Consider the following 20,920-nt stretch of genomic DNA (forward strand, 5'->3'; position numbering starts at 1 on the left):
AACAGAGCAATTTTTGGTCTTAAACAATTGGACAAATTCCTCTTACATGGAGTTGATGGACACTATTGCTAAGCTAATGAATGCCTGGTTGCTCAATTTGGACAAATATTGAAGAAATTAGAGCCAATTTACTACTGGTTTTTCTGGTTTTTCCCAAAACAGAGAAAGGGGTTTTCAAAAATTGATATGTACACATGTCAGATGGTGTTGATACTCTACATTGAGGTTGTTTAGGTGTCAATGCAAGTTGCCCATACTTGATTGCACCACTACATTGTGATTTGGAGCCTTGGAAGGCGCATCAAAACAGGGTATCTCGGACTGCGTGAGTCAGTTCATCTTGGATGCATACAGGTTGATTTTCTACATCAAATTTGAAGATTTGTGGTTACTTTGGAGTATCTGGAACACTCATTGGAGTGTGGTTGAGCTGAGGAAGGCTTGGTTACATATTTGGACGAGTGCGGAAGGTGCACATTAAGCAAACATGTCGGATAATCCAGTACAGATTGTTGGTGAAAAGCTGGATAGGAAGAACTTCCAGGCATGGAAGTACAGGATAAAGAGTTTCTTGAAAGGAAAAGGATTTTGGAACCTCATTACAAGTGCTGAGCCAGAGCCTGAGCTACCTCGACAACCTACACAGCAGCAGGTTATTGCTCATAAGCAATGGTCAGAAAGAGCATTCAAAGTGCTGCATTATCTGTCTATATGTATTTCTGATGCTATGCTCATACACATACAGGATGCTGAGAATCCCAAAGATGCATGGGATACTTAGGTCAAGATGTTTGATACAGATACGAGTGCTCGCAAGTCTCAGTTGCGACAGCAGATACATAATGTGAAAAGGAATAAAAGGAGCGTACACGATTATGTGCAAGAAATCAAGAAGTTTGCAGATGCATTGGCCACAATAAATGCCCCCATGCCTGATGATGATTTGGTGGATATTACCTTGCGTGGTCTTGGCAAGGAATACAAATCTTTTGATACATCTATCTCAGTGAGAAGTACAGGTTTACCGGACTTTGATGAGTTGGTTTCACTCTTGCTGGTTGAGGAAATCAAACTCAGTGATTCATTTCTGGATGCATCTACTAGCCATGATGATAATGGCAGAAATCAGGCCTTTTATTCTCAGAGAGGTTTTAGAGGCAGGGGGAGATTTGCATCACGTGGACGTGGTGGTAATGGTCGTGGATGGCAGGACAGGTCACCACAGCTGAATTTTCAGCCTTCATATGGTGCTCGAGGTGGTCGTGGATATGCACCTCAGTGAGGCAGAGGTAACCCCCGTGGTAGAGGACGTTGACAAGGCCAACCAAATTCTATGCAAGATGTGGAATGCCATTATTGTGGCAAATATGGTCATATGGCGAGAGATTGTTTCCGCAAACAGAATGATTTGAGAGGGGTTAGAGCACAACGTGGTGGTCATTATGGTGGAAATTATGCACAACATGGTGGAAACAAGCCCATCATGAAACATCTCTTTAATTGAACATCATTTAATTTTTTCCATGACTCACAATGTGAGTCCAAGAGTTTTATCCTAAGAATAAAATCTCTAATGGATTCATTTGGTTGACGCTCAATTGAATAGAGTTCTGTTACTGCACTTCACCAATCACCTTGTCTGGAAAAGCCATGTATAAAGGCTAATTTCAAGGTTTTGAAGTTGGTCGTCTTGATCACCGGCATCAATGCGATGAACCATCAACTAGCTTTTCCCTCTAAGCATAAGTTCAATGCATGTGCCTTAGTGGGGGGAGTTGGGATTTCCAAAGGCTTCACATCTCTGTTTAAACATTTGAATGAATTGAACAGGGTTTGTTGTTCTGTCGTATTTGCCCATAATTTTGGAAATTTGTACAGTCGTATTTCTATATGAGTCACTGAGGCCGTATGTGAGTGCTTTTGTTGGAAGAGACTCATTGAGTCCTTGGGCTACCCCCCTTACTAGACTAGTCAATATGTCCAGGAGGTGGGCATCCAGGAAAGGGTTGGTACTTATAGGATTTTCGGGAATGTTAGGTAAGGGACCAAAGCTTGGTGTGGGATCGAAGTGATAGGGGGTGTAAAACCTGATGACATGCTTGTTATAGGCATGGCCAATGGTATGGGGGGAGGTGAATTTGTGGCATAGATCTCAATGGCTCGAAGATGTGAGCCATTGGGCTTAGTCCTTGTGTAATCCCTGGCACTCCCTCTATCGTGGCCATGTTGGAGCATCTAAATGCTCCTTAATGAGAAAACACAGTTTTTTTTAAATTCTACAGCCTCAAAGAGGCTTGGTGTACTCTTTGTTGGATCAAACGAGTGTCCGTTCGCTCTGATTAGCTTAGCCGCTACAAGCACGTGAACGACCTTTGAGATAATTTTCTGGAAAAAGCGAATGCTAGTTACTTCCTAGATGGAAGAGGAGGTTCTAAAACCTATTTTCCATCACTCTCTCAAGATGAATTTTTTTTTGATAATTTTTTCCTTGTTTCACAACACGTTTTTTAGGGTGTTCCAAAAGGATTTTGAAAAATTTTGTATGAGGGAGTTGTAGTATTTTTGGAGTACTATAACTTTGTTTCCTTGAGTCATCCGTAATTTTATCATTTAGACCCTCAAAAAGTAGCCTGAATATGGCTCGTCATCATCGTTTTTGCGCTAATTTTTACGATTTTTTGTGGTTTTTGGGCTTTTTTGGCCTCGATTTCTAGGTTGAATTTTGAGGCTGCTGGTTGGAGGCCAAAATGGTCGATTTTGACTTTGAACAGTTGAGTCCAAAGTTGAAGAGCTCGATGTCAGCTTTCTGATGAGCCCTAGAGTACCTTCATTGATATACGGTTTAGGAGATACGGGCCTCCAAACAAGGGTGTTTTTTTGGCCAACAGACCCCTTTTCTCATCGAACGGACTTCACGAGTTTTATAAATTTTAATTTTTTTTTAAAAATTCTTTTTTTTGGCATGAACTCTAGTTCCGTGAAATTGCAAAAAATGATTCACACCATGAACCGGGACTTCACGGAATATTAAATTTGGTTTTTTTTCTCGTGAACTCTAGTTCCGTGAAATTACAGAAAATGGTTCACGCCGTGAACCAGACTTCATGGAATATTAAATTCAAAAAAAAAATTCGCGCGAACTCTAGTTTTGTGAAATTGCAGAAAATGGTTCATGCCCTGTGAACTCTGCTTCATGGAATATTAAATTTGATTTTTCTTTTTCGCGTGAACTCTAATTCTGTGAAATTGCAGAAAATGGTTCACTTCGTGAACCAGACTTCATGGAATATTAAATTCGATTTTTTTTTAACGCCATGAAACTTTTGGCGTGAAAAAATGGTTCACGTCATGAACCTTTTGGGCGATTTTTTTTCCATGCCATGAAAATTTTGGGCATGAATTTTTTTTTTTTGCACGCGCGTGGTTCCTGAAAACGTGAACCTTTTGGGCATGAAAAATGGTTCATGCAGTTATTTTTTTTGGTGCACAGTTCCCAAAAACGTAAAATTTTCGGGCATGAAAAAATGATTCACACCGTGAACCTTTTGGGCATGAAAAATGGTTCACGCTGTGATTTTTTTTATTTTTTATTTTTGCGCGTGCATGGTTCTCAAAAACGTGAACATTTTGGGCATGAAAAAATGGTTCACGCCGTGATTTTTTTTTGGAGTCTAGTGAAAAATACGAATTTTACTTTTTTTGGGGGAGGGAGATATTTTTTGAATTTAAAATGAAAGGGATATGGACTCACCCTCACCCTAACCCTCCTTGAAACACATCCAAAAAGAGATTACCTAATGAACCGCAACAACTATTGTGAGGATCTTTCCAATGGCCGAGCTCCTAACCCTGAGGTCTCCAAGCTCTACAACTCCTTAAGAAGCAATTCCACCATGCCTCCCGCGAGCGTTGTCACACCACCGTGTTGCACTACAGGTCCTCGTCCCTCCACTCACCTCACTTCACTCACACACACTCAACTAGCATGCATTAGGGAGAGAGATTAGCAAGAGGATTAGCAAGAGCGAGACTCCATTGCACAATGGGAGAGTATGTTGTATTATAAGAGAAATTCACTTATATATATGACCATAAGTGTTCACACTCACTTAAACTATGGTCGACTGGGCACTTTAGGCTCATAAAAGGCCTAATGCTATTACAATGGCTACTCTCATAATATATCCATAAGTACATCATGTGAGACCCCCGTCCCCTCTGCGGTGCCCCCTCCGAGGGTGCTGGCGGGGCGGAAGCAGCGTCAGCCTCTCGCGCGGGGCAGGGATCCACACTCGGGGCCTCGCCCCCACGCATGTCCGGACAAGAGACTAGTCCGGCGGTTCCTCTGAAACCGAACCCAGAAAAACTTTCCTCACCCGGAAGGCACGAGCGATTCCTCCAGGGAAAATCTTCGAATGGGAGAATTAATCTAACGGGTCAAAGTCTTAACTATTCAAACTAATCCGACCAAACTGATCTGACCGAACCTGAAGTCACATGGTCAGATCAAAGAAGAGACTTATACTTGGTCCATAGAATCGCCTCTTTTTTCCTCCTTTAACGAGGCACAGCTCGCTGATTCCCTCCCACAAAACAAGGGTCTTCTCAGGACTTAATCTATCTAACATAGCTAATCGTAACTTAATGGTATCGTAGGAATCCCTTGATGCAGCGGCCCATGGGTAACTGCCCGACCACTGTATTGGTGGGATTCCATTATAAGGATTTGGTTATGTTTTGCCTGGGTACTGAGGAAAAGAGTTCCCAGGCCCCCTAGCCGGTGTTTCATGCAAAAATTAAGGTAGGCATACCACGTACACACCCAATATAAAATTGCCATTATAACAAAATCGGTTGTCTTTAAAACAATCCTTCAATGAAAATCATAATATTACTAATTATCATCCTCCAAAATTTTGAGTCTATTGTATTACAAAATATGTCATCTTGACTCTCCGTTGAAGAGACCAGCTGGCCAACCAACAAGATCCAATATCAAAATTTGGTTCACAAAAGTCATTCTTTTTAGTCCATTCGAATCTTCCTTGACGCACGCATGGGTAGCAACCACGAGCCCATGCATCACCTGGTTAAAACCCTCTAGGACCCTACTTCGGTCCTCGCCCATCGTACCGGAAGCGCACCATTTTAACTATACCGAGGCTAGTCAAGACCTCGGCAGGCTTTACCGCCGTGCAGCGACATCCCCTGACGACTCCCGCCAGCTATTGCAAAAACGAGCCTCTTCTTAGATTAAACACATACCAAATGCTTCCTCCAGCATTCTGGTATAAAACAGTCCTTTAAAAGAAAACAAAGATTCTATGCAAGTAAAATTCCCAGTTCCACAAAACCCTTTTTCCTTAATCCCCAATTTCATAATGAGAATCCTTGATCTCTCATCAGGGTAATTTACCCATCATTTGAGTGACTGTCCAACTAGATTCTTGTTGATTTAGGTCAAGGGAAAACTAGTTAATTCAACGGTAGTTTATTCTTTGTATTAATAACTGGAATCGGTCACAAGGTTTTTGCTTGATCGAGAGTGCTTGATCGAGAGATGGACAAGTAGTTTGCTTATCGTCCCTCTCATAGTCCTTGTCTAATCAAAATCATTCGGTTTAGTTCTAACTTTGATTCCAAGGATTTTCTTCAGATAAACATCTACTGAACTTCTAACCGTCGTAAGGAAATTCCAACTTTGTGAATTCTTCCTTCTTAACCATAATAGATTAAGAATTGATTTTATATGAGAATATCGGATTTTAATGAAAATACTCTTCTTCCATTTAATCCAATTTTGGGTAAATACTAATTTAGTGATTTAACCACATAAAATATCTAAAGATATTCTTTCTACCACTTAATTTATCAACCCTAATTCTCTAGGGTGGAATTTTGGTGAAAATTCCTCTTTGTCACCAAAAATTAATTCAATTCTTTCTCTACTTATACACCATAAAAATTCTTCTTTTAACTAAATACCAATATCCTTTTTTTAATAAGCTTAAAATTCTCTTTTTCTCATTTAATGATTGGATTCTAATTGTCATGGGAATTCCTCTTTTATCATAAAATAAATTTATCTAAAATTTCTTTTTAAATTAATAAAAATATCTATTAACTCAAATAAGCCAAGAATTCCACTTTTACCATTTAAATGATTGAATTCCAAATGTCATGGAAATTCCTCTTTTATCATTTAAATTTTCTCATGCATAAAAATAACTTTATCTAAAATTCTTCTAAAAATATTCATTATTTTAATATATCAAATTTTCTCTTTTTCTATTTAATTACATGGATCTCCATTATCATGGGAATTCCTCTTTTTGCATAAAAATAGAAATACCAAAAACTCCTCATTTCTCTAATTAATTATTTACGCATAAATACTAAAAATTAGTTTTCCATGAATGTAATGAAAATTATTCTTTTAGCATAGGATGACTAATCCTAAAATATGGTAGGAAGTCCTCTTTTCACATTATGCATAAAAATGAGTTATGTATTAATTTCTAAAAATTTTACCATAGCTCTGTTGCTATTACTAATAATTTTTAATATTTTTGGAAAGAATAAGACTTTGTAATACTATTATGATAGAATAACTATCATTTAGACCTAAATCCAATTTATGGAGTTAAATCATAAGTTTATCATAATTTTATTAGCATATAAGCATTAAAAAGCCATTTCTTTAACCTCTAGCTTAACTAGCATAGATTTTGATTTTTGAATTGTGAATTTATCAATGAGAAGCATCATTTGAATAGAGAATTGGTCATAGGAATGACCATTCTTTTGGGGAGAGAGAGATATACATAAAAACATCCTAAATTAAGCATAAAGATAAACTTTTTGTGATTAATCATTAGAATTATTTAGAAATCTTAATTTGCATTGAAAAATAATCCATTTGAAACTTCTCAAGCTTGAGAGGGGTTGAGAAGTGAAAACATTGAGAATATTAGAGAAAAACCATGAAATTATATCTTACCTCCTCTTAATTTTGCTTCCGTCTTTCTCTTAGAAGGAAGCCCCCAACCAATCAATTAGTTAGTGTGTTGAGAGGAAAGCTCTAAGGATGGTTGAAGAGAGAGAGAAGCTCCAATCTCTCCAAAATGTAGAGGATTTTTAAGGGATAATAGAAAATATGCTTATTTAATGTAATACTGGCATGGTCTAGTTCACAGATGAGAATACAAAAGAATGAGGGTCTATTTATAGGTGAGGGAGGCCACTAACTGAGTCCAACTAAGTTCTAGAATTTTCCAGCTTCAGTTTGGTTGAATTTGGACAAGATTTGGACCAGTTTAGCTCCCATTTTGATCCAAGAGAGAGGAGAGATAAAAATATCTTAATATTTTTGAATTAAAAACCCCCCACACATGTGAAGGAGGCACCTACCTCAAAGGTCTCCCCTTCCTTACCAAGGTGTCAAAAATTCATCATTCCTCCAAAATATCTCATTTTAGTAATATCTCATAATTTTTAACTAATAAACCTTGTACTCAGTCAACTCTTCATCTTATGTGAGCATTTACTCATTTTTGGGTATTTTTTTTATTCATTGGATTTATCTCATCCCAACACTTGCATCAAAAGGGTAACAATAGGGGCAAAGAATTTGTCCTGCATGATTTTCTCCTTTGCTTCACTGATCAATGGATTTGACACCACTATAATTGCAAACAAGGAGGTTTTTCTGCTGAGCGCATTTGCCACCACATTTTCTTTCCCCGGCCAATACTTAATTTAAAAATAAAATTCTTGTAGGGTTTGCATCCATCTCATTTCATGCATGTTGAGATCCCTTTGGGTGAAGATCCACTTCAGACTTTGATGATCTGTCACATCAAGGTGAACCTCTGTCCCAAAAGATAATGTCTCCACAACTTCAAAGCATAAACTACTGAGAGTAACTCCAAGTCATGAACGGCATAATTTCTCTCATGTGTTCTGAGTTTTCTGGATTCATAGGCCACTGCATGACCTTCCTACATAAGGGCACCGCCTATAAGGCAAACCCATTGGCATCAGTAAAATTACCTCAAAGGGTTTGGTAAAATCTGGCAACTTAAGGACAAGGTTGGTTACTAAGGCTGTCTTTAGTTTATCAAAGACACTCTGACGCATTGCAGTCCACTGAAAAACTGTACTCTTATTGAGAAGGTTAGTTAAAGGGGATGCTATCTGAGCATCCCTAGGTATCTGAGCATACCTAGGTATAAAGATCCTATACCATCCGGTTAATCCTAGGAATCCTTTGACTTCTTTTGGTCAAGGTGCATCATAAGCAGCGCTCTGAATTTTGTTGCACAATATTTTGTAGGTAGCTTCTTTTGTGATAACCTTTGTAGCTTTTCCCAACACCTCTGTGCTAGTTTTGTCTCTCCAAAACCTCTTTAGGAAAGCTTTCTTCACCTCATCAAATGTTTGGAAGTGGTCCAACCCATATTGCGCATACTAGCTTGGTGGCTTTACTTCCTAGATTTGTGGCAGAGTACTCTATCTTCTAAGCTGTAGGTGCTCTGTTGGTGGTGGCCAAAAAGGTCATCATTTCAAATGCAAAGATGTGTGAATTCAAATCTTCTTCACTCGAACCTTTGAACTTTGGGTACTTAAGGGCCATTGCATCTAGCATTGGGCTATCTATCTCCTTCTTCTTCTTGTCCTCCGTTCTAGAGCTCTAGCACCCAATTTCCTTCCCCTTGATCCCTCTAAGGTTCTTGTTCTGGATTCTCTTGATCATGATTCTGGTGCTCTGGCACCCTCACAAACAGCCTCTCTCATTGTTGCTATTATTGTTGGATTTTGCAAGTCTTCTCTTCCATGTCCCCCCCGCTCTATATGGTTCTACCTATTCCCATCCTCAAAATGGCACTGATTGTGTGCAATAGTATCTCCTTGCTCGAAGACGAGTCTCCTTCCATGCAACCTCCATGCATACTCGTTGTCAACAACAATGATGTGCCTTCCAAATGTAGGCTTAGGCCATTCCTTGGACTATTTCACTTAGCACTAGCCTCCCCTACATTACTGTATAGGGCACATCTTGCCATGTTGCAACATGACACATCTTGCCATGTTGCAAACATTCACCCATGTGAGGAGAATTATCCTTACCAGTATAAATCTTCCAGTTCACTTCTTTCCTCTAACTAATCAGTTGCTTGTGTCCTGAATTTGCAAGATTCCAATTTCCACTAGTGTTCTCTACTTCTTGATTTCTACTCGATTGATAGTTCTCCTCACTGATCACACAGAGCTATCTAAATTTTCTATATTCCTCTACAGTTCTCTTGTCCTCATCTTTAAATAAGAATGGTGGCCGGTTCACCAAGTTTAAAAATGGTCAAAAGTCTAAAAAGGACACTATCTAGATGTCCCTAATGTAGGTTCCAAAGGACCAATCCCTCGCATAACCACTCCTAATGGTGCTAAAGATCCCTTTGTTAGCTAGACCCATAATGTAGCACAGCTAAATGTAAACCAGGTTCTCTTCGCACCCTTGATCCCACGTGGTTTGTAGATAACAATCCACGTGTAGAGTTAGGTCTCTTAGTTCCACTGCATAAGACTGACAGACAAGCTCAAAAATCTTGTATTACAGACTCACACAAACTAAAAACTCATGCAAGCACTAAATCTTGATCCTTAGTTTTCATCTCTTGGCCTCACAATCTTGATTCTCCCTTCATTCTAAGCTTGACTTCCTGACCACATCCACCACTATCTTTCTACTCATTTTGGAGCTACTCCTTCTAATGTACTACTTTTCCCTATCATCCCCAAGAGTGCTACTTTCCAGGTTCTCCTTCCCCCACCAAGATCGCCCAAAAGTCTCATCATTTGGTCAAGATGTAACACTTCAATGGTTCAAAACCACCTAGTCGACTCTGTAGAGCAATGACTATCACTACAATGTCCAATGCGATAGGCATGCAAAATATAGTCATACCCAGTTTGCACTTAAGTAGAAGGCTAGCATCGCATGCAAGATGCATTATGCTACAAGGATAGAAGAAAAAACAACCATACTCACATAACCAACAGCTCTTACAAAGAGATATAACATAGAGACAACTCCAAAACATAGATGATACTTTCCTTACTTTATTCTCTCTCTCTCAGGAATCATACTCAAAAGTCCTCTCTTTGAAAAATCCTCTTCTCCTTCTCATAAGTCTCTCTCCCTCTCTATTACATTCAAGCATTTTCTATATCAGAAGTGTCCCCACTCTTTCTGTTTCGGGTACTAGATGATACTTGCATTCATACTTGCTTTATTCTCTCTCAAGAGTCCTATCTTTGAAAATTCCTCTTCTCCTTCTCATAAGTCTCTCTCCCTCTCTGTTACATTCAAGATTTTTATATATTAGAAGTGTCCCCACTCTTTCTCTTTTAGGTACTACTCGTTGAGCAAAATTTGTTACCAATAAGATAGTCATGTTCATGAGATGACTAAAGTCAATACATTAGAATTCGCTTTGGTAGTGAGCTAAGGGCTGTTTCACCCACCACCAAAATAATAGGGGAGAAAAGAGAGAGAGATCTCAACCTCTACTTCATCGATATGCCATGGTGAGTGAGAGCACAAGAGAGTAGAGAGGAGAAAGAGAGAAGAGGAGAAGAGAACATACATCAACACTCACCTACAGAATCCCTAAGCATACATGCAACAAAGAAGAAGAAGAGAAAGCATATAAGCTACTTCAATCACGAGAGCAAGAAATTTGAAACTCAATTGTGAGAATGGGATTATATCTTTTCTCATTAGTCTAATTATCTTTTAAATACAAGGCTTATTTGTATAATGCTGTCTGACTACCCAAATAATGTCTCAGGGGCCCAATAAGCTAGTTTAAGCTAATTTCCTAGTCTAAATTTACATTAGCAGCATTACGCAAGTCGTAAGCTCAGTGATTGACTATCTTTAGGACTGCGCAAGTCATAACCTCAAAGATTTCATAATCATTTTACATAAAGCGCATTGCACAGTATAAAAAATATGGCTTGAAAGTGTTGCCACACGTTTGGAGTAATGTTAACCAATCTGATTAACAAAGAACTACCCTCTTCTTTAGCTTTGGTATGAGAAATCCAAGCTTCCCTACCCAATGAACCATCTGATAAGCAGTGTCAAGACCACCCCATCACAAGAAGGCCCAAGGACAATCAAAGCCTCGTAGAAGCCAAGCTCATCAAGATGTTGCAGAGAGCCCCTTAACTCAAGTAACAAAGCTAAAGACGTCATTACCTAAAGCATAGTAATAGGAAAGAAAAAAGAAATGAGATCATGCATGCAACTGACTCAAAGGTAAAGTCGTTAAGGCCAAAATATGCCAATGGCATAAGAGTTCAAAAGTCAAGTTGCCAAGGGCCAAAATATGCCCAAGCATAATTCCTAAAAAGTTTCACATCACTTATACATAGGAACACAATTAATATTTTACAAGTGCAATTACTTGTGCTCAAAAGACAAGCATGAGATTTTAATTGAGCCTCCTATGCAAGATTTGGTATGGGCATAAGAGTCAAGTCCAACCGAGTCTCGAGAGAAAGATAGAGCTAAATCCTTAAAATACACAAAAGAAGGTGCAATAGGAACGCTTTTATTAAACCTCACCAAAACAGAAGCCTAAGACCCTCCACTCACAATTTTGCTTGTACTGCCCACATGATTGTTATAAACATTCTTTTCAAAACATTTAGGTGTCACACCATATTGAAACAAGCATTATAGGCACTCTTCTATCCTTTGATTTCTCGAGCACTTGCAAAGTAAAGTGAACAAGATGCAAAGAGCCTTGGAGAAAAATACCAAAGATATGCTATAGCAGTTAAAGTTCAAGAATAACTAAGTATAAAGGCCTTAGGGAGGAGTTACAGTAACTAAAAGAAGCACATAAACAGCCCAAAGAGCCTTCAGCAACTTGCACTCCTAGATAGCCCCCATGAGAAAAGGGATGCTACTTTAAAAGGTGTAGCTTTGATGTCTTGACCTCCTATATACGATAGTGAGAGCCCACGTAATTGCATGAAGCTGATCAGATATGCCTTGCATTTGCCAATTTGCTAGGCTATGCAGGCAGGTACCCCAGGCACTAGAAGCTCGTATCACCATGACGATCTTTCAAGGGACCTTGGCCTTGTAAAACTTTTCATATCAAACTAAAAACGCACCCCATGATCACAAATTTCATTGCATGGGTATTCTTGTTTGAAAAGGCACCTTTGGATTTGAACAAATATTGCATTAAGCTGGCAGTTGAGGAGTACATAGCTAGAGTGCAAATTGACATGGCCCTATGTTGGGCGGATCTCAAATCGCTTGATGGTAGAGGGAAGAGGTTGATCGCCACCAAGGCTTGTTAACAGAAATGGCATGCCTGGCCTATGAGCCTGATTCCAATTTTTTACTCTACATCAGAGTCCATGTATAGCTCAAATTGAAAATAGAAGAAAATGGGAGGGAGCATGTTGCATATCCCATAGGTAGAGCATGGAGAACTAGAAGACTTTCTTAAGAAGCTAGGGAACTTAGAGAAGCACTAAGGAAACCCAAAATATTTAGATAGGTTTGAGGAAGGGGAAGAAGAACAGGACAAGCACAATGGAAAGATGAGAAGAAGAAAGACAGAACAAGACAAAGGAAAGGATGGCCAAGGTAAAGATAATGTGGGGGAGAGGGAGAGCTTGAGTTCCTTGCAAGCGACTACACACACAATAGAGAGAGCAAGACATAACAGAGAGATGGATGGCTGAATTTTCTTCTATCTTCTTTTGTTCTCTAGAACCATTAACATAAAGGAAAAGAGTACATAATCGCGTATGCTCCAGATTTCTCCTTTATTTGGAGTATCACAAAGGCTGATTGAAATTTACAATCAACCACAGTAATTTCTTGATTTTAGACAATGCCCATAGGCATCACTCTCTGCTCTGATCTGCCATTTTGACAACAAAGGGCGCCATTTGGATGTCGGTGATGCTGCCTAAGCTATGGGCCATTTCTTCTGATAACACATTAACCCCGGATCCTCCATCAATGAGAACACCAAGTATCCTCCTTTAAATTTCACTATAACTTCCAGAATTGCTTCATCATAGCCGGAACTAGTTCTACTAAGCCACATTGACCTGCATTCATATGAATATTGTTGGATTGAATTTCTACTAATGATTCCATAGGAATGATCTTTTTCAAAAGCTGTTGCCTATAATTAGGCACTAAGTACAAGAATTAATCCAATGTGATATTAAGCTTCACCTTCTAAAGATCCTCCCATAAATCATATTTTGCTGATCCATCAGCTATGTGCACTTCACTTGCTGCAGTGCGAGGTAGCATTCCTACCCTTTCTCATACACACACTATTCCTAGTTTTCCTGCTCTTTGAGTGGGTTTTTTCCTCTTTGATTCCCACAATACTACATCCCTATGGATTTTGCTTGTGGCTTGGTTACTGCTATTTTACTAGCTTCATAACTCAGTAATGATACTTCTAGCTCTTTTTAGACTTATTCTACACCTTTCCTGTGCAATTTTGGTGCTTTTGGCACTTTCTAGCTCTTCTCTCTGCACCTTTTTTACTTGATTCTAGTGCTTCTTCCCGACACTTTTTGGCTCTTCTATTATGTAACTTTTCCTCTTGATTCTGGTACTTTCGGTGCTTTTTGTCTCTTCTTTGCACCTTGTCTTCTTTGAATGACCCCTAGACAATCTACTACCATCGTGATGGCTGTCGAGATGTGTGCATGTTTCAAACCTCGCCCTATGCTTCCTACACTAACTTGGCAACTTGGTTCAAACACGCCTTTGCTCCTCCCAATTCTAGGGCTTATCATTTGTCCTTAGTTGATTCTAACTCTCCATATAAGTTGCTAGGCGTTGCGTCCTTGTGACTACCATGACAGCTTGTGGGGGGGGCCACTTCCTCCAAAATTGGCTGAATTTGCACTGCTAGAGCCTTAGCTAAAGTGGACACCTTTGCTTGTGTTTTTTGGAGTTCCAGTTGAGGTCGCTGCCAAATCGGACACTCCATCTTTTGATGACCTACCACCTTGTAGTAGCAATACTAAAAAGGTACACTTGGTGCACCTCCATGACCTCGTCCATAAGGGTGAGCCTGTGGTATACCTTTGGTGGGCTGATTGACTTGTGCTATCTGTTGCATTAAGACCATGGACTAAGTTTGCTCCATCTAGCGCTGCGAGACGAATGACTCTACCATTGTATTGGCAAGCCTCTGTAAGCTCTTCTGTTCAATATGGCACAATTTCTCCATAGAGTAAAGAATTTGGTCGCATAATCTTTCACTAGCAAGCTCTTTTGTTCCATATGGCATAGTTTCTCCAATACCTACGAAGAGTTCTTATCTTTTCGAAACCTGTGCAAAAAGGCATCGCATAAGGCTGCATAAGTTGGAAATGCATTGGAGCTGTACTGCACATGCCAATTTGTTGCTCGCTCATTGAATGTGCCACTAAATGTGTTTTGCTTTTGAATAGTAGTGGCTATGAGTGGCATGCCATTGTCCAACCAGATATTTTTAAAATTTGCCACATGTGTATCTGGATCCTCCTTCTTCTTATCATGGAACATTGGATACTTAAGAAACAAGTGCTAAGCCATGATGGGAAGCAACAAAGGCAAAATTGCATCGACAAGACCAAAAGAACATAAAAAGACCCCAAACGTGCTAGAGTTAGAGCCACTCGTCGAGGATGTGTCAAGGGTAATTCCACACCTAATCTAGCAAGCAACAAGCCAAAAAAATTAGTCAATTTTGAGCTACACATGAGGTTACGCCACTCGTTGTAAATTGAAGTCTTACATGGCTGGCTATCCTCTGAGTGAACACTTTTAATATCTTCCACGAGCCCAACACTGGCACCATCATCTTCCCCCCGCAATGGAGACATCATCATTGTCAACTTCCTCCCCTTGATAATCTAGTGCAGCTCATTGTTGACGCTGCAAACGAGCATTATAATGACATTCCCAGTCCGTCAGTGGATGACCAGGTAGTTAGCAAGTGGCTAATAAAAGTCATTTCCATGCTCATCATCTAGGCAGAAGAAGATTTTCCACATCCAATTGAGCATGAACTGGGAACACTACCGGATAACCCCCGAGGAGTGCCAAAATAGGCTTAAATTTAAAAAATGGAAGAAGTTACAAAAGACCTATGCACGTGTAGTCACTTCCATGCAATCAACCAAACGTCACAAACAGGTTAACAAAATAGCGGCATGTAGACTAGGTGAAACCTCTTCACACAAAGAAAACAAATTGACCATGCAAAATTGAACAACGAACTATATCTTGATCTAAATGAGAACAAAGACTAATGGAGGGAGGACGTAACAAGAAACAACAAACGATCCACCACTTAATCACGAGGGTAGAGAATCCACCCATGCTAACTCCATGCAGCAATGGCATAATGCTTAGATCATAAAACCAGAGCATGGGCAGAGAATCAATCACAACATGATCGCCAAAAGTGTTGGTAGATAAACCAATACAACAAAGAAAGGTTTAATATTAAAAATGATGACAGAATTAAGCAACAAACAATCAATTAACACATAATACATACGACATTACACAAACAATATAAAGATGGAAACATAGCCTGTGTATTTATCAATGCTCTTCTCCTTCTTGATCATCCATGATTACAATCCCCAGTGCTTGCAAGTGGGTATATAGCTATCAACTTTTAAGAAATAGAATGACACATGTGACTGTTAGAATCCTATTCCTAAACTAACCCTAAGCTAAAAATATAAGATTAAAGTGGTGGGTTATTTCCTAAGCTATAGCTTCAACCATGTAAGCATAATGATGGACTGTATCATATTTTAACCTATCAACATGGTATCTAATTCTCGTAGACCTGAATACATCAGGTTGCCAGGTGTTCTCAAAAGAGCCCTGGTTCTCCTTACACCAAGAGTAACTAGTGATGGAATGCTAAGCTCCTTATCAAGGCTCTGCTCAGAGCCACTAGAGTCACCATCCACATATGAGTGACCTGCTGACAGATCATGCACAAAAGGTTGATCTACCTTTTCCTTTTCTTTGTGTGATACATGTGTACCTACATCTATCCTCAACCTGCCATGGACTAACACCGATGGGACCCACTATTAGAGGACTCTCCAAATCCACTAAGCACTTGCAATTACTGCTCTACATGTGGGGAAGCACCATTACTTCTTACATTTGCATCTTTTGTTGTCTTCATTGGTTTATACCAGTTAGTCATCTCATCAAAGATAACATCTCTGCTTACTTGCATCTCACAAGTAAGCAAATAACATCTCTGCTTACTTGTCATCTCATCAAAGATAACATCTCTGCTTACTTGCATCTCACAAGTGGTATGGTTATAACATCTATAACCTTTCTACTCCAAATCATAACCAATGAAGATGTATTTCTCAACCTTTGGATCCAACTTTGTTCTCACTTCATTGGGAACATGCACATATACAATACACCCAAACACTTTTAAGTGAGACACATTTGGTTTTATACTTGTAAACTTCGATTAAGGCATCATACCATGAAGAGCTTTAGTGGGGGTCCTATTTATAATGTACATAGTAGTTGCTAGCCAAAAATAATATGGCATATGCTTTTTAGACATCAAGGCATGTGCCATTTTTGCAATGTTCCTATTTTTCCTTTCTACAACACCATTCTGTTGTTACAGAGTGTGTACCTACATGTAAATTTTCTCTTGATTCCTTGCTTTCTCAAGAAATTATCAAAATCATTGGAAAAATACCCTCCCCCACCACCATCTGATCTTAGACATTTGATTTGCATACCTTTTTCCTTCTCGACCAAGGCTTTAAATATCTAAAAGTGAGAAAACACCTCACTTTTCTCCTTCATAAAATAAACCGCACTTTAAATCTCTGAAAGTGAGAAAACACCTCACTTTTCTCCTTCATAAAATAAACTCACACTTTCCCCGTGTGATATCCAACTGCAATTGTTGCAATCTTAGTAGATCCCCATATATTTGAATGTATAACATCCAATGGCCTTGCACTAACATGATTTTCATGTAGGAAAGCATGTTTAGCTTGCTTCATAAGATGGCATGCTTCACATACTTTATGCATACCATCAACCTTAAACTTTGGCAAACATGTAATAATATTTTGGGCCTGCATAAACTTTAGCTACTATTGTATATTCACATAACTAATGCGCTTATGCCATATGTCAATATCTGCAAACATGCAATAATATTTTGGGCCTACATAGACTTCAGCCCGTTCGCTATATATTCACATGACTAATGCACTTATGCTATATGTTAATATCTGCAATGACACTTGTCCCATATGCAAACATGGCTGCCTTAACCTCAAGCATGTTCACATCCAATGTAAAAATCCTGCCATTTTTGTTACCCCTTTACAACCAAGCAACACTGATTTTTGAAATCTTCCACAAAACATCCTTGAGGATTAAACCTCACTTGCAAACCCTACTTAACCACCTGTCCAACAGAAACCAGGTTCTTTGTAATATTTGGAAACATAAAGTACATCTGTTAAGTATTTTATTTTGCCATCCTACATAGACAATGACACTTTGCCACCAGCATGCGTAATGGGATATGCAATATCATCACATGTTTCTACACAACTTGGTTTTTCTATTTTTTGCATATCTCTAAACCACTCACCATGATTGGTCATGTGATTAGAGGCACCAGAATCCACATACCAAACATCTCCAGATCCTGATACATCTCTTGTTGTGGAAATGAGCATATGTTGCATCACAAACAACTGCTCACTTGTGTCATCCACCACCCTATTTACTTGATGATGCATAGTTGTGGAAATGAGCATATGATGCATCACAAACAGCTGCTCACTTATGTCATCCACCACCCTATTTACTTGATGATGCATAGTTGCCTTATTGTGCAACTTGCTATTTTTAATATCATTCTACTTTTTATAGCATTCCTTTGCCATATGTCATGGTTTACCATTGCTGAGGTGTATACCTGCAAGTCAATTGCCTTCTTATTCCATGCTTTCTCAAGAAATGCTCAAAAGCATTTGAGGTGTATTCACCACCTCCATCTGTCCTCAAACATTTTATCCAAGAACCATATTGCTTCTCTGCAAAAGCTTTGAAATCCATAAACTTTTCCAACACTTCACTTTTCTCTCTAAGAAAGTATATCCATGTCATTCTGCTGAAATCATCAATGAATGCCACATAATATAAACTGCCTTTGATAGATGGGTTTTGTGCAAGACCCCATACATCGCTATGTACTATCTCAAGTGGCCTGCTACTCATATTGCCTTCTCTAGGAAACCGCAACCTCGCCTGCTTTCCAAACTGACAGGCTTCACAAACATGCATATTCCCATCATACTTGAATCTAGGCAGCCCACTAACAATGCCTCTTGCCTCCATGTTCTTTAACCTTTGTATATTGACATGTCCAATCCTCTTATGCCACATATCAATGTCATGTACCACATTTCTGCTTTTAGAGAACATGGCTGATTTTAACTCAGGAATCCCAGCATCCAGCTTAAACAACCTGCCTTCTTTCTTGCCTTTAGCAATGACTCTACATCCATGTTTGAAATCCTCAACGAAGCAACCATGCTCGTTGAAACGAACCTGTAATCCCTATTCCACCATTTGACCAACTGAGGCCAAGCTTTTTGTGATAGAAGGCACATACAATACATCTTCCATAGACTTTGTTTGACCATTGTGCATAACCAATGGTACACTTCCAACATGTGTAATGGCATGCTCAGTATCATCTCCTGTCTCCACATAGCCTTTCACATCCATAGGCTTCATATGCTCAAACCATTCACCATGACAAGTCATATGGTTTGATGCTCCAGAGTCCATATACCAAGTGTCATCATTCTCAGCATTTGTCATCATAGATCCAACAACATGTTTCATGGCAAACAAGTGATTTGCGCTACCATCATTACTGCTTGATGCATAGTTTCCACCATGTTGTGCATAATTTCCACCATAATGTCCATGTCCACCACATTGTGCTCTACCCCCTCTCAAATCATTCTGTTTGCGGAAACAATCTCTTGCCATATGACCAAATTTCCCACAGTAATGGCATTCCACATCTTGCATAGATATTTGTTGGCCTTGCCAATGTCCTCTGCCACGAGGATTACCTCTGCCTCTCTGAGGTGTATATCCACGACCACCTCTAGCACCATATGAAGGCTGAAAATTCTGTTGTGGTGACCTGTCCTGCCATCCATGACCATTACCACGGCCACGTGATGCGAATCTCCCCCTGCCTCTAAAACCTCTCCGCGAATAGAAAGCCTAATTTTTGCCATTATCATCATGGCTAGTAGATGCATCCTGAAATGAATCACTGAGTTTGATTTCTTCAACAAGCAAGAGTGAAACCAACTCATCAAAGTCTGGTAAACCTGTACTCCAAACCGAGATGGATGTATCAAAAGATTTATATTCCTTGCCAAGACCACGCAAGGTAATATCCACCAAGTCATCATCAGACATGGGGGCATTGATTGTTGCCAATGCATCTGCAAACTTCTTTATTTCTTGCACATAATCATGGATGCTCCTTCTATTCCGCTTCACATTATGTATCTGTTCTCGCAACTGAGACTTGCGAGCACTCATGTCTGTATCAAACAACTTCACCAATGTATCCCATGCATCCTTGGGATTCTCAGCATCATGTATGTGTATGAGCATAGCATCCGAAATACATATAGATAGATAATGCAACACTTTGAATGCTCTTTCTGACCATTGCTTATGAGCTATAACCTGCTGCTGTGTAGGTTGTCGGGGTAGTTCAGGCTCTGGCTCAGCACCTGTAATGAGATTCCAAAAACCTTTTCCCTTCAGAAAACTTTTGATCATGTACTTCCATGCCTGGAAGTTCTTCCTATCCAGCTTTTCACCAACAATCTGTACTGGATTATCCAACATATTTGCTCAATGCATACACCTTTCGCACACGCCAAATCTATAAACGAGCCTTCCTCAGCTCAACCACACTCCAATGAGTGTTCCAGATACTCCAATGTAACCAACAAACTTCAATTTCGATGTAGAAAATCAACCTGTATGCATCCAAAAATGAACTCGCTCACACAGTCCAAGATACCCTATGTTGATGCGCTTTCCAATCCAAGGCTCCAAATTACAATGTAGTGGTGCAATCAAGTGTGCATAACTTGCGTTGACACCTAAAAAACCTCAATGTTGAGTATCAACACCAAACAAGATGTGTACATATCAATTTTGTCAAACCCCTTCTCTGTTCTGAGAAAAACCAGAAAACACAGAAAAACCAGTAGTAATTTTGCTCTAATTTCTTCAATCTTTGTCCAAATTGAGCAACCAGGCATTCATTAGCTTAGCAATGATGTCCACTAACTCCATGTAAGAGGAATTAGTCCAATTATTTAAGACCAAATAGTAATTAGTCGATTAATCACACTCTGTTTCTCTACAACCAGTAGAGACAGCCTTTTTCATCAGCTTATTTCCAGCTCAGTTGATGATAATTGATCAATCCAATCATGTAGCCTCCTTCTCTAGTGTGTGTAGCAACTAATTGCTAAACCAATTTTGGAATTAATCAAGCACCCAAGTTGATTTTGATCCTCCACCTGTCAAATAGTATGAAAATTGCTCTGTTTCTGCTGTCCAGTCTGCGCCGCCTGCTCCGGAGGGCTTTGGGAGTGATTACAATGTTAATTGATGATGGGATTAAGTCCCCAACACACCTAGGCAAGTGTGTAATCCATCAATGCTTTGATTTTTGCCAAAAACATGCTCCAAATGCATCAAAATTTGGCTTCCTTTTCTCTGTTTTGTGAA

Source organism: Cibotium barometz, chromosome 18 (genome assembly GCF_041138505.1).
Source record: "Cibotium barometz isolate CiBa-2024 chromosome 18, ASM4113850v1, whole genome shotgun sequence".
NCBI classification, from domain to species: Eukaryota; Viridiplantae; Streptophyta; class Polypodiopsida; order Cyatheales; family Cibotiaceae; genus Cibotium; species Cibotium barometz.